We start from the raw sequence: 11266 nt of genomic DNA, 5'->3' as shown, positions 1-11266 counted from the left end.
AATAGAAAGACTAAGCGAACATGTCCTGTTGGAACACTGTGACTGAAGTGGCCTTTGGATTAAAATAACACGAGGAGGTGGTTTTGATTTAAACACATGAGGTGAAGATTTTTCTCTCAGGCCACATCCCTGAGGCTGGCGATCCACCATCCTCCACCGAGCTCAACAGAATGACTCCCATCTACATCCGTGGGGTTGACTCCATATTCTTTGCAGACCTGATTTCATTAGTGTGAGCTCATCATTTTCAATATACACATTTTCTCTGCCTTTTTTGCCATCCAGCCTTCTGCTTTGGAAACTGCACCTGCCATCACTTCTCTGGCTCTCCTAGAAAGCCCTCTTGATACATCCTAAGTTGTGTTTGCTTTTTTCATACCACATCACGTTTATGGCTGTTGATTATCTTGTGATAAACTCATGTGTCTTGGTCTTTTTCTGTTTCCAGCTAATGAGCTTCTCCTGCTTACAGCAAAAGTTTTTACTCTTCAATTCATGGCATTGCATGTAGCGTTGTTACATTTCATTTCATTTCTATTATTTTTGCCCTCTGGGTCATCTAGTTCTTGCAGCAGGATACTGCGATGTTCATCTGTATTCCCAGTATCTTCCACCTTGTGTCACCAGCCAATTTTATTCCCTCATTTCTAATGGGGCCAGGGTCATTAATGAAACCAGTAAATGTGCTGGGTCACCGTAGGATTCTGTATCACAAGGATGCTATGGATGAGCTCTTTTTTTGCCAGTCTTGATTTTTCTCCTGCTGTGCTGCCGGCACACATTCCTTGAGAAATGCTAACAGCTATTCCCCCAGGCCACCAGCTGGCTTTTCTTTTTTGAGTGGAACCAGCTAGAGTCCAGCCAGGGTCCAGGCCGGGATGCTTTACCAGAACTAGATATCACAGAGACAAAACAGAGAGTCTGATCTGGCTCTCACAAGTTCTGCATTTTTAGTTCAAGTGGGAGACAGAGTGTTTGCTCCTAGCATACCTGCTATTTGCCATCCCTTACTTTCGATGCAAATGATACAAGCCTTTTTTTCTTTCTGACAGTCACAAGCACTGGCTTCATATAAAGATTGACCTTTACTTCATTACTGATGATAAGGAAGCTCTGAGTGCGCATTTGCTTAGCTCATAGATACCCACAGGGACTTCAAACAGAAATAGAGTGTGGCTCTGGAAGTCGCACAGGAAGGAATGACAAGTCTAACTCAAGGTCTTTTGACTTCACTTGCTCATCTCCAGGGGGAGGAACCCCTCTCGTCTCTTCTGGATAGAGAATCAAAGACAATTCTTCACTCTGTATGTGAGAAGGTCATAAAAGCTGATTAATCCAGTCTGAAAGCTCTAAAATATTCAGGAAAAAAACGAACTCTGGGTGGGAGACTTAACAAAGCCCTTCAAAATGGAAAATATATTTTGAAACATGTCAGTTTTGACAAAATTAATTCTCGTTGAAACAAGAAAAAAATACTCTTGGAATGTACTGGGTTTTACTATTCCAGAATGGAATACCTTGATCTCCACACTTTGAACAGCTTTTAAATTTTTATTTTTTTTAAAAAAACATGCATATTGTAAAATATTGACTACTTTTTTTGACTGGTTTTACACCTTACCTCAATTTAGGAAGAAGTGAATTATGACAGAGTAAGATTTCTCTGACAGAACTTGTTTATCCATAGATACACACCAAATCTCTCTTTCTTGTGTACAGGAGGAACAGATAAAGTAGAGTCTTTTTTTCTGCTCACACCAGCAAATGCCTTTTGGTCATCATTCCACCCAGAAGCCATTTCCAGAAGAGTTTCTGAGGTCCAGACACTGAAACTGGCCCTGGCAGCCACCCGAGGCTGGGGCTGGAGGCGGTTGTGGCTGGGGCTGAGCTTTGAAGCCTGTGGTTTCCCAGCTTGGGTTATACGCCGCCCAAGGAAGCAACTCCTCAGATCTTTTGCTATAAGTGTGTCCATAAGCACTCCTGACCTGCTTCCACAGGAAGTGTTTGCTGGAGGGTGGTAGTAAAGGCAGGAAGGTCTGAATTTATCACGTAGCTGAAGGGGGTTTAGCAGCACCTTCCCCTCTTGTAACACAGCCCAGGCCCTGTTACTGAACAACAACCACAGAAAGCCTACACCCGACTTCACCTGCTCCTTAGTGTGGAGCTTAGAGCTCTTAGTGGGAAGCACAAAGTCCCTGCCTGGTGCCACTCTGAACAGCAGGAATTGTGTACAGTCACACTTGGAGGAATTGAATTAAAAAATTGACATGCCACAACCTTCTACACAGGCAGTAGAAAACAGGCTGTCATCAGAAAGGACAGGCTGAAGATGACAAAGTCAATCAAAATTAAAAGTGGTGTAACTGGAATTGAGGCGTAGGGGCATCAGAGTACCAGCATTCATAAAAGGCAAAAGCTTTTTTCGAAACCGGTGCTGTCATAAGGAGACATTTAATGAGAATTCACTGTCACACTGAATTTAGTGCTGGTCTGGTTCACTGCCACTCTAGGAACATGCATCCTTTTTCTTACCCTGAATTGAAACAGGTATTTTAGCTTATTTATGTTTAAATGGTCCAAACTATTTAACAGAGAGATTAAGATCTGGGACACAAACTGTTTTATATTAGCAGAAAGGGAAATTAGGGACTTGCAGTATTATTAGTTTTTTTTAAACTTTCCTTGAGGTCAAAACCTATATCTAAAAATATACTTTTGTTGAAGCACAGTTTTGGAGTGAGGCATCAGCTCCTTGTTGGATTTCTATAGCCTTCAGCGTGTAGGAAGTCAGATTAGATAATCAAAAATGTCCCTTTTGAGCTGTGGGGAGCGTTGAAGCTGTCGGCGTTGCTCTATGGTGCCACCTAATGACACAGAGATCTGTCCTGGAGACTGAGTAGCGTGAAGGTCTGTAACACAACAGTCAATACTTCATGGATTCTACAAATATCTTTAAAATGTGTTTCTCCTTTAAAACGTACAAAACCACGTCCCTTTTATTCAAATAGCATTCAGAAATACAAGCAAAACATACGGGCTAAAGGAGACCTCAGGTACCTGCCATGTGCCTGCTGACCAAGCTATTAGCACGCTACCTTTCTGTTGCACACCTGCAAAGATATATCAGTTCTTTGGCAGCAAGGAAATCAGAAAATCTGCTTTAAGACATAGATCATATTTTAGCATATAGGAAGGAAGGCTGCTGATAAAATTCTAGTAAGAATACACTGTCTGCAGGGAAAAAAGGCAGATGTTTTGTAATGTTTCTCAGGGATGCTGGAATTGGCTATATTCAGAGACGGATGCTTTCCATTAAAAATCTGTCAGCCCCGGGGCTTTCCCTTGTTAACCTTGCTGGGAGATGTGGCACGGGGCCAGGCCATGGCAGAGAACCTGGGTAATTATCAGGTGTTTGTGTTTGCTGTGGGACACCATCAGCTCTCGCTATTACCATCACCTAAGAAGAGTGAATGGCTTGAAAATGTTTCAGAGTTAATTCGGTTATTTTCCCTGTTTCCTCTGGGTTCTATAGATTTCTGGACCACAAGAAGATATTTTTCTTACCAAACTGGTCTTCCTGCATAGCGTATTGTGTGCTGGAATCCCTGGTGAGCTGCGAATGCAGATTCTCCAGTGCATGACAGCAATGTTGGAGGTCCCTGAACCGGTTTCCAGAGAGCAGATATATCTGCAGAATGCCCAGGACACGGGTCAGCGCCACCAGCCCCTGCCCTCAGGTCAGAATCACCGTGTTATTGTGTAGGTCTGTACTGGGGACATTTCCAGAGTGGCTCATTCAGTAGGAGTTGGTCTAGTTCCAGCCTGACCTGGGGGACCCCTGTGTTTCAATCCATGCAGACAGGGATGTACTTCCGATAGCAGTTTATTGGCATAATTGGATGCCACCTTGAAAACCTTTGAGAGCAAAATATTCTCTGCCAGTTAAGTAATCTGATTAAATGGAATTGTTAAACAATCAAGTTATGAGCACTTAGAGGATAATAAAGTGGTAAATCAAGACCTTAAATGTGTTTTTCAGACAGTTTTTTTCTTTACAGGGCAAATAGCTCAGCAGGAACAGTGGCAGTAACAGACAGTGCACATCTGGACGTAAGAAGAGGTGCTGGCAATGCAGTACAGGGGTCTGAACTGAACAGCCATAACACAGATGCACAGAGAGCAGTTTGCAGCAGAATTTGATGTCAAACCAGAAGACTGTATCATGTGAGACTCCACAAAGGTCCAAACTAGAGTCACAACTGGTTGATATTTTCATCAGCAGCCTGAATTACAGAATGCAGAGTATGATTTATAAAAGTTTTAGCTGACACTAAGCCCTGAGAAGGGCTTGAAGAACAGGCTCAAAATTCAGATGATGAATTGGCTGAAGAGCAGCCAGATGAAATTCAGTAAAGATCTATGTGAAGTACTGCACTGAAAAACTAAATGCTAATGAAAATCAGTGAATGGTAGAACCAGATGCATGGATTTATGCTGGTCCTCTGAAATCAGGACAATTGTGCCCAAGTAACCTGCCCAGTGGGCTACACAGACCGGCAAAGTGCTGGCCGGTGTTGAAGGAGGCCAATGCTTGAATTATTTGACAGACGAGTGCGTACAGCATTTGGTGAAGGAAGCAACAATAAAACACTCGTTCTCTGTGAAGAATGAGGTCATAGCCCGTGTTTAGATACCCTTCCAATATTTTGTCAGTTCAGTTTTGACAGAATGTGTGTATGACTCAGTCAAACATCTCACCTGTTGCTAATTTCTTTTTGCTATAGTTGTTGGAATGGCAATTCTTAGTCACTTTATCAATGTAAGAATTGCTGCAAATTAAAAAAAAATGGAAGAAAAAGAATGATAAAAAAATGATTCACAGTCCTCTTTCCAGTGATTTTTTTTCTCTTGCTGTTCTTCAGCTCAGGGTCTCATGGAAAGCCACTACTTAAGTGCCAAAATTTTTTACTCAACACACTTGATCATGAGTAAGTTCTGAGTTACTTCCGCCTTAGTCACTTCTTACAGTGGTGAATGAGCAGAACGCATTACTTCCTATATATCAATGGAAGTGTTTCCCAAGTGCCAGGCGTTTCCATAGGCACGGTACCTCCAGAAGCACTAGGATCACACAAGCTCAACCATGTATAAGCAGATTTGAAAGTTTCAGAGCCTGAATTAATTTTTCCTTCTTTAAGAGCTGACCATGAGGGTGCTTCTGGCTGAACTAGAAAAGAGATGAGGATTTGATTGATCTGCCCAAGTTTGGATGTGCAGTCTCGGATGAAGAGCACTGCACACTTGACTCTAATGAGACCAGCTTGGTCTATGTTGGCTTTAAAGGGATTCCAAGGTGGCCAGTTCAGATGTAGATACTTGAGGCTAGGTGGAGATGAGTCATAGAATCATAGGATGGTTTGGGTTGGAAGGGATCTTGTTCCTACCACCCTGCCCTGGGCAGGGACACCTTCCACTAGACCAGGTTGCTCAAAGCCCTGTGCAATCTGGCCTTGAACCCCTCCAGGGATGGGGCATCCTCTCTTAAAGTCTGTATCAACTGCCAGAAGTTGCCTCCTCATTGTAATTGACGACCTGTTGATGAATTTATGAAAAGTGAATAGTCTTTCTAGTGCTTATTCTAGCCAAAATAGCTTGAGTCATCACCTTGATTTATAAACACTGAAACTTTAAAAAGCCCTTAGTATTAGTAAACCTTAAGACTTAGAGCATATGATAGCTCCCAATGCTCCAATGTTCACTGGATGGAAAGTGATGGGAATGAAATATTTAATTTGATTTCACAGAAACTTTTAAACCACAGTAGTTTTTTATGACCTCTGAGATTCAGTGATCCTTTTAAGGAAACCCACCATATTTTACATTATCCAGTTCTCATTTTGTATAGTAAATTGCTACTTATTACATTGGATTTCATTTTGATGTAGCCAAATTCCTGTGGTGCTATACGCTAAATAATAGTTTTGTTGATTAACTGAAAGCTGGTGCAAGTGTTTTGTTTCACCTTCCCCTCCTTCTGTGCTTGCTTTTGAATACATAATTCCTATAAAACCTCATTCCTCATTTTTCTTTGAACAGCAGCCAGTTATGAAGATTGACACTGTTTCATGAAATTGTCAGTGGTTGTTAATTTGTAGATGATTTGTAAGACAAGTGGAAAGGCCAGATAAGCTTCATTTTCTTTGGCATATTGTGTTTTTTCACTAATAGGTAAATGCTGCTAATCACTGTTTAAATTTTTCATGCCTTTTCATTCACCTGTAATTACCATTTTAAAAATTAGGTCCTATGTCAATAAGATCCAATAAAGGTTATTGCAACCTTTGTTTATGCATTAGAGGACCTAAACTCAAGGAGAGGGAAGTCTAGTGGGGCTGCGTCATTTCATACATTAAAAGGAACAAGGACAATTTATTTTAGGAACTTTTCTGGAAAAAGATAATTTTGAAAGGAATGAAAGTCTTGTCCTTCATATAAACAAACTGAGCCATCCAACATCATTACTATAAATACAGTGTCATAGAGTGGCATCTAATTAAACCAACTAGTCCCACTAAATTGTATTCATTTCGGAAATTGTATTGCTGAAGCACAAATTCCCAATTCAAGTTAAAGTACTTTAATTAATGGATTTAATTTTGGAAACATTCAAAGTGAGTGCTGATTCCTCTGAGATTTATGCTAGTTTACTTCATGAACTTTGGTTATTCAAAGCTCATTGAGCTCAAACTTCAGTTATTTGTAATTGCCTTTTCCATGTTTGGGAAGTTATGGAAATGTTCATTGTAATTACAGTGGGCTCAAAAGAGAGGAATAGAAGGATAAGACAAAACTACCCATGTCCTGAAACAGGAACTGATTTCTCAGTAGACAGAAGCTGTTTTCTTACCTGTAACCATTTGGTGTAAAAACAGCTATTCTCCCACTGCCTTCTGGGGTCTGATCGACATCATTACCAGCACCACGAAATAAATGTCCTGAAACAAATTTCAAAGAGACTTTTTTAATGGGAAAGCAAGAGGTCTAAAATAGAACCAATAAGATGACCACTATTACATACTTATTAATAAGGTTCCATGAAGAAAAAAATAATTAAAATTATCTTTCTTGGAGTCCTCCCATTTGTGTTTCCTTTGAGTAAAGGCCAGATGCAATATCAAGGCTCAAATGTTTTTGCAATATTTTCATCTTCACCCAGAAGGTACAAAAGTTCATTATATGAATAATGGATTAGCTAAAAAAAAATTGTGCCCATCTTTACATATAGTAAATGGCTGTGGACATTGCACTCTGTGCAAAGTGCAAAAAGAGTGAAAAAAAAAAAACAACAGTGGAATTTCTCCAGCTACGAAGGGGACAACGACTGTAGACATCATTAAATAACTTTGTCTGCACAGTTTGAGACAGGAGGAAGCCACCAGAAAGATTATTTCCGTTGCTTTTCTGACACAGACAGAAACAGGGAAATCTCTCAAGAAGTATATTTCCTGGAGATTTTCCCTCAGCATGGAGGAAAGAATGCAGTCTGATAAATCAATTATTTTTGAACTGTGAGTTGTTAGGCTTTTTTAGTCCAACTTCATAAGTCTGTTTCATATCCTACTTCCTTTCTAATTTCAGGTTGATGAACAGGTTGTTGATTTGCATGTTTAAAGTTTATTCTCCATAATAGAGTACACAAACATACATTATTCTGCAGCTTCAGGGTCTGGCTAATTAGTTTAATCTGGATAATGGGGGGAGCCCTTATGGGCTGTGATATTTCACTATGAACTTGATGAGAAGTCCAGATTCACCTGGCCACAATAAAAACAAATCCTTGACTAAGTGGAAAAGGCAAGTCTGGTCTTCTCCAGAACACCATCTGTCAGTGTTAAAACTCCTGGTGTGCAGCGATTTCTGAATGTTGAATCAAGCAAATTTCATCCAAAAAGACTGAAAAGGGAAGAAAAGTTGACACAGAGAAGTACTAATAAGAAACCTATAGCCAAAACCCAGACCTAACTTTTCTATAGATTTTAATTGTGCCTTGAGTTAATCTGTTAGTAACAAATTGAAAAATAAGGCCAGTGGATAAAAGTAGAGCCTGAGGATTTAATAAACTCATCAGAAAGGTATTTTCAGTAGAGTGATGGTGTAGTTACACATTGACGTAGTTGTAACACCATGCATTTCCGTGGCATTTCTCCTGTTCCTATCTGCTCCTTCCCAAATTCCAGGCATTATAAAATCCTCACAGAAACACACATTTAATGTCTCTGTGTGAGAACTACATTATTTTCTGCTGTATCTCAGCACAAGCATAAGAAAGGTTTAACTACATTTTCATATAATGCATCAAACAAAAAGAAATACTGATTTAGTCCTGTTCTGTCTAGTCAGTATAAATTCCAGGCAAAGATCTCTTACAAATGTCCAGGCCATAAAAGATCTGGAACTAATAGAAACTTGAAAACATAGTGGAGACTTGGATCCATCTCCATATCCTTTTTCTCCTTTCTCTTTCCACAATTGAGCAAAAATTTTGTATTTCCACGAGATGAAAAAGAATTCCTCCAGCATCACATGTTGCCTTTCGCAGGGTCAATCATTTCTGAGTTATACAAGACTACAAAACATGCATTTATTAGCTTTTTGTAATGCTTTCATATAACATGGGAATTACTTAAATTTCAGGAGTGTTTCAACATGTTTAAAGGCATTAAGTTTGGAAACAAGGAAATAAAAGTCATTTAAGATGTACGTGCTGAGCCAAACTATGCTGAGGATCTCTGGTACTTGGACTACGCCAAGAGCAGCTTCAGCCCCTTCTGCAGAAGAGTCCCAAAGACAAACCCAAACAAGACCCAGTTTTAATAAGGACAATCACCAAGTGTGATTCAGATGGATGGAGTGAGAAGAAGCTGGAGTGGAATGGCCATGGTAATGCGCATGGAGTAGCCAAATGTGCCAGCTGCCTACCAAGAGCTGGAATTATCAAGGAACTGAAGTGAGATACCCAATTTTCTTGCCCCAGGCTCATGTTGTTATTGTCTATAGTAATATTAAAGACAAAGACAACCCACTGTGTCTAGTGTCCTAATTTAAATAATAATTACCCAAAGGTAGGCAGGATGAATTGGGGCTGAAATCTCTTTTTTTTTTTTTTTTTTTCCCTTCAGGTATTTTGTTAGGAGTTGAAGGGAAGATTTAGAGGTAAAAAAAAATATGAAGAGTGCTCACAAAAGCTTTTGGAACAGTCCTCCTGTACATAAAAGACCACACAGAGAAAAGCTCAAAGTTTTTTGTGGTAAAACCTGAATACAAGAAAATTAAGTTCAGAGTCTTTGGCAAAATGAAGGTGGAAGTGGTTTGGGCAGGGGATTATTTACTCAATTTCTAAGAGATGACAGGCCAGACAGGACTAAGTCTCCAAGAGAGGAACGGAAAATGGGAGACCACTGCAGGAAGTCCAAGAGTTAGCCATGTAATTCAAGAAATCGATTTGATTTCTGCAGCAACAGTTTGAAAGTTTTCACATGAGAGAGTTGTTTTATGCCAGAGCCAAAAAGAAGACTGTGGGACTACAAAATTCAAGATACAGCTGTTTGGGCCAAAAAAAAGAAGTGCTGGTTTGAATCAGGAAAAAGATCTTTTGGAAAGGACTGCAGTTCTGAAAGATCTCTAAATGCTTTTTACATAGAAAATGAAATGAGAAATGATCTGTAAGAAGCTTTCCACATGGATAGACAGCTAGACACATACTACACAACCTGACAGGTCTCAATTATAATCTTTTATTCAGACAAGTCTTTATTATCTCTATCCCAGGATAAAAGCAGCAGTGCTTTCCAAGCGAGGACCAAGTACAGCAATAAATATTGCAGCGCTTCTTAAGTCTACCTAAGTCCTGGAGCTAAGCTGAAGGCGGCTTCCAAAAAAGGTGGAAGTTTTCCTTCCACCTTTCCTCCTTACAACTACAAGCAGTTTCCTGTAGTTGTAGAAGATGCTGGTGCCTCAGAATGATATTTTTCAAGTTCTACTCAGAGAGCATTTGGATTTAGGGCTTATGGACTTTCCAACACTGGTAACAGCAGAAGTCCGGGGAAGGACCTAAGCCTTCAAAAATAAATCCAAAGGAAATATTTGCACAAGCCCTCTACGAGGTGAGGAAATGGATCTCATTTTTTGACAGGCTGATTTAAAACATAGGCAGCTTTTACTGACAGGTGTCACCCACATTGATTACAGCAGCATTTAAAATGAAGAAGCTGAAGAAACTGTCAGCTGCCACAGAAGAACTGTAAATAAGAGCAAGTTCAGGAGCCATATTAATGAGAAACTGGATTATTACTAAACTTATTCAATCCAATCAAACTACACCAGTTAACATTTAGAATCATAGAGTCATTTAGGTTGGAAAAGACCTTTAAGATCATCAAATCCAACCGTTAACCCAGCACTGCCAAGTTCACCACGAACCCATGTCCCTCAGCACCATGTCTACACCTCTTTTAAATCCCCCAAGGGATGATGACTCCACCGCTGCCCTGGGCAGCCTGTTCCAAGGCTTGACAACCCTTTCTGTGAAGAAATTTTTCCTAATATCCATCCTAAACCTCCCTGTGCATGACTTGAAGCTGTTTCCTCTTGTCCTATTGCCTGGGAGAAGAGGGGACATCTTGTATTCTTGGGAGAAGAGACTGACATCCACCTCTCTACAACTTCCTTTTGGGTACAGATCTTAAAACTGCAGTATTGTAATAAACAATACGTTGCTTAAATCTATTTTATAACACATGCTTTATGACTTTATCTGTCACTCCTGATTATAAAAATGTAGGATTTTGAAACTGTTGCAGTTAGCAAGATAGATCTTGGGAACCATTAACAATATTAGAACAGCCCGGTCCTTCCCAAGTAGTACTAACATGGAAAAGGGGCTGAGAAGGGCTGACAAGATTCTTTTCAAAATATGCTGAATCTGAGGAAATAATACCAGAAAGGAAAATGTCTTTATATTGTTGTTATATTCTTGAAAACACTGTGTCCTGAAAATAACATTTGACAAGCTTCCTACACACCAATGTTCCCTATGCATATAAGTCCATTTTAATGAAGCAATTATTAATGATTAGATAGTAAAGACTTTAATAATGCAAAAATACAAGAAGAGTCATTGCATTTTTTAATTCAAAGTGGAAAAGCGGTGTGAATCACAGAAATGACCTCTGAAGGTCTATAATCCAACCTCCCAATTGAAGAGAGA

Source organism: Numenius arquata, chromosome 7 (genome assembly GCF_964106895.1).
Source record: "Numenius arquata chromosome 7, bNumArq3.hap1.1, whole genome shotgun sequence".
NCBI classification, from domain to species: Eukaryota; Metazoa; Chordata; class Aves; order Charadriiformes; family Scolopacidae; genus Numenius; species Numenius arquata.
This window is presented reverse-complemented; position numbering follows the sequence as displayed.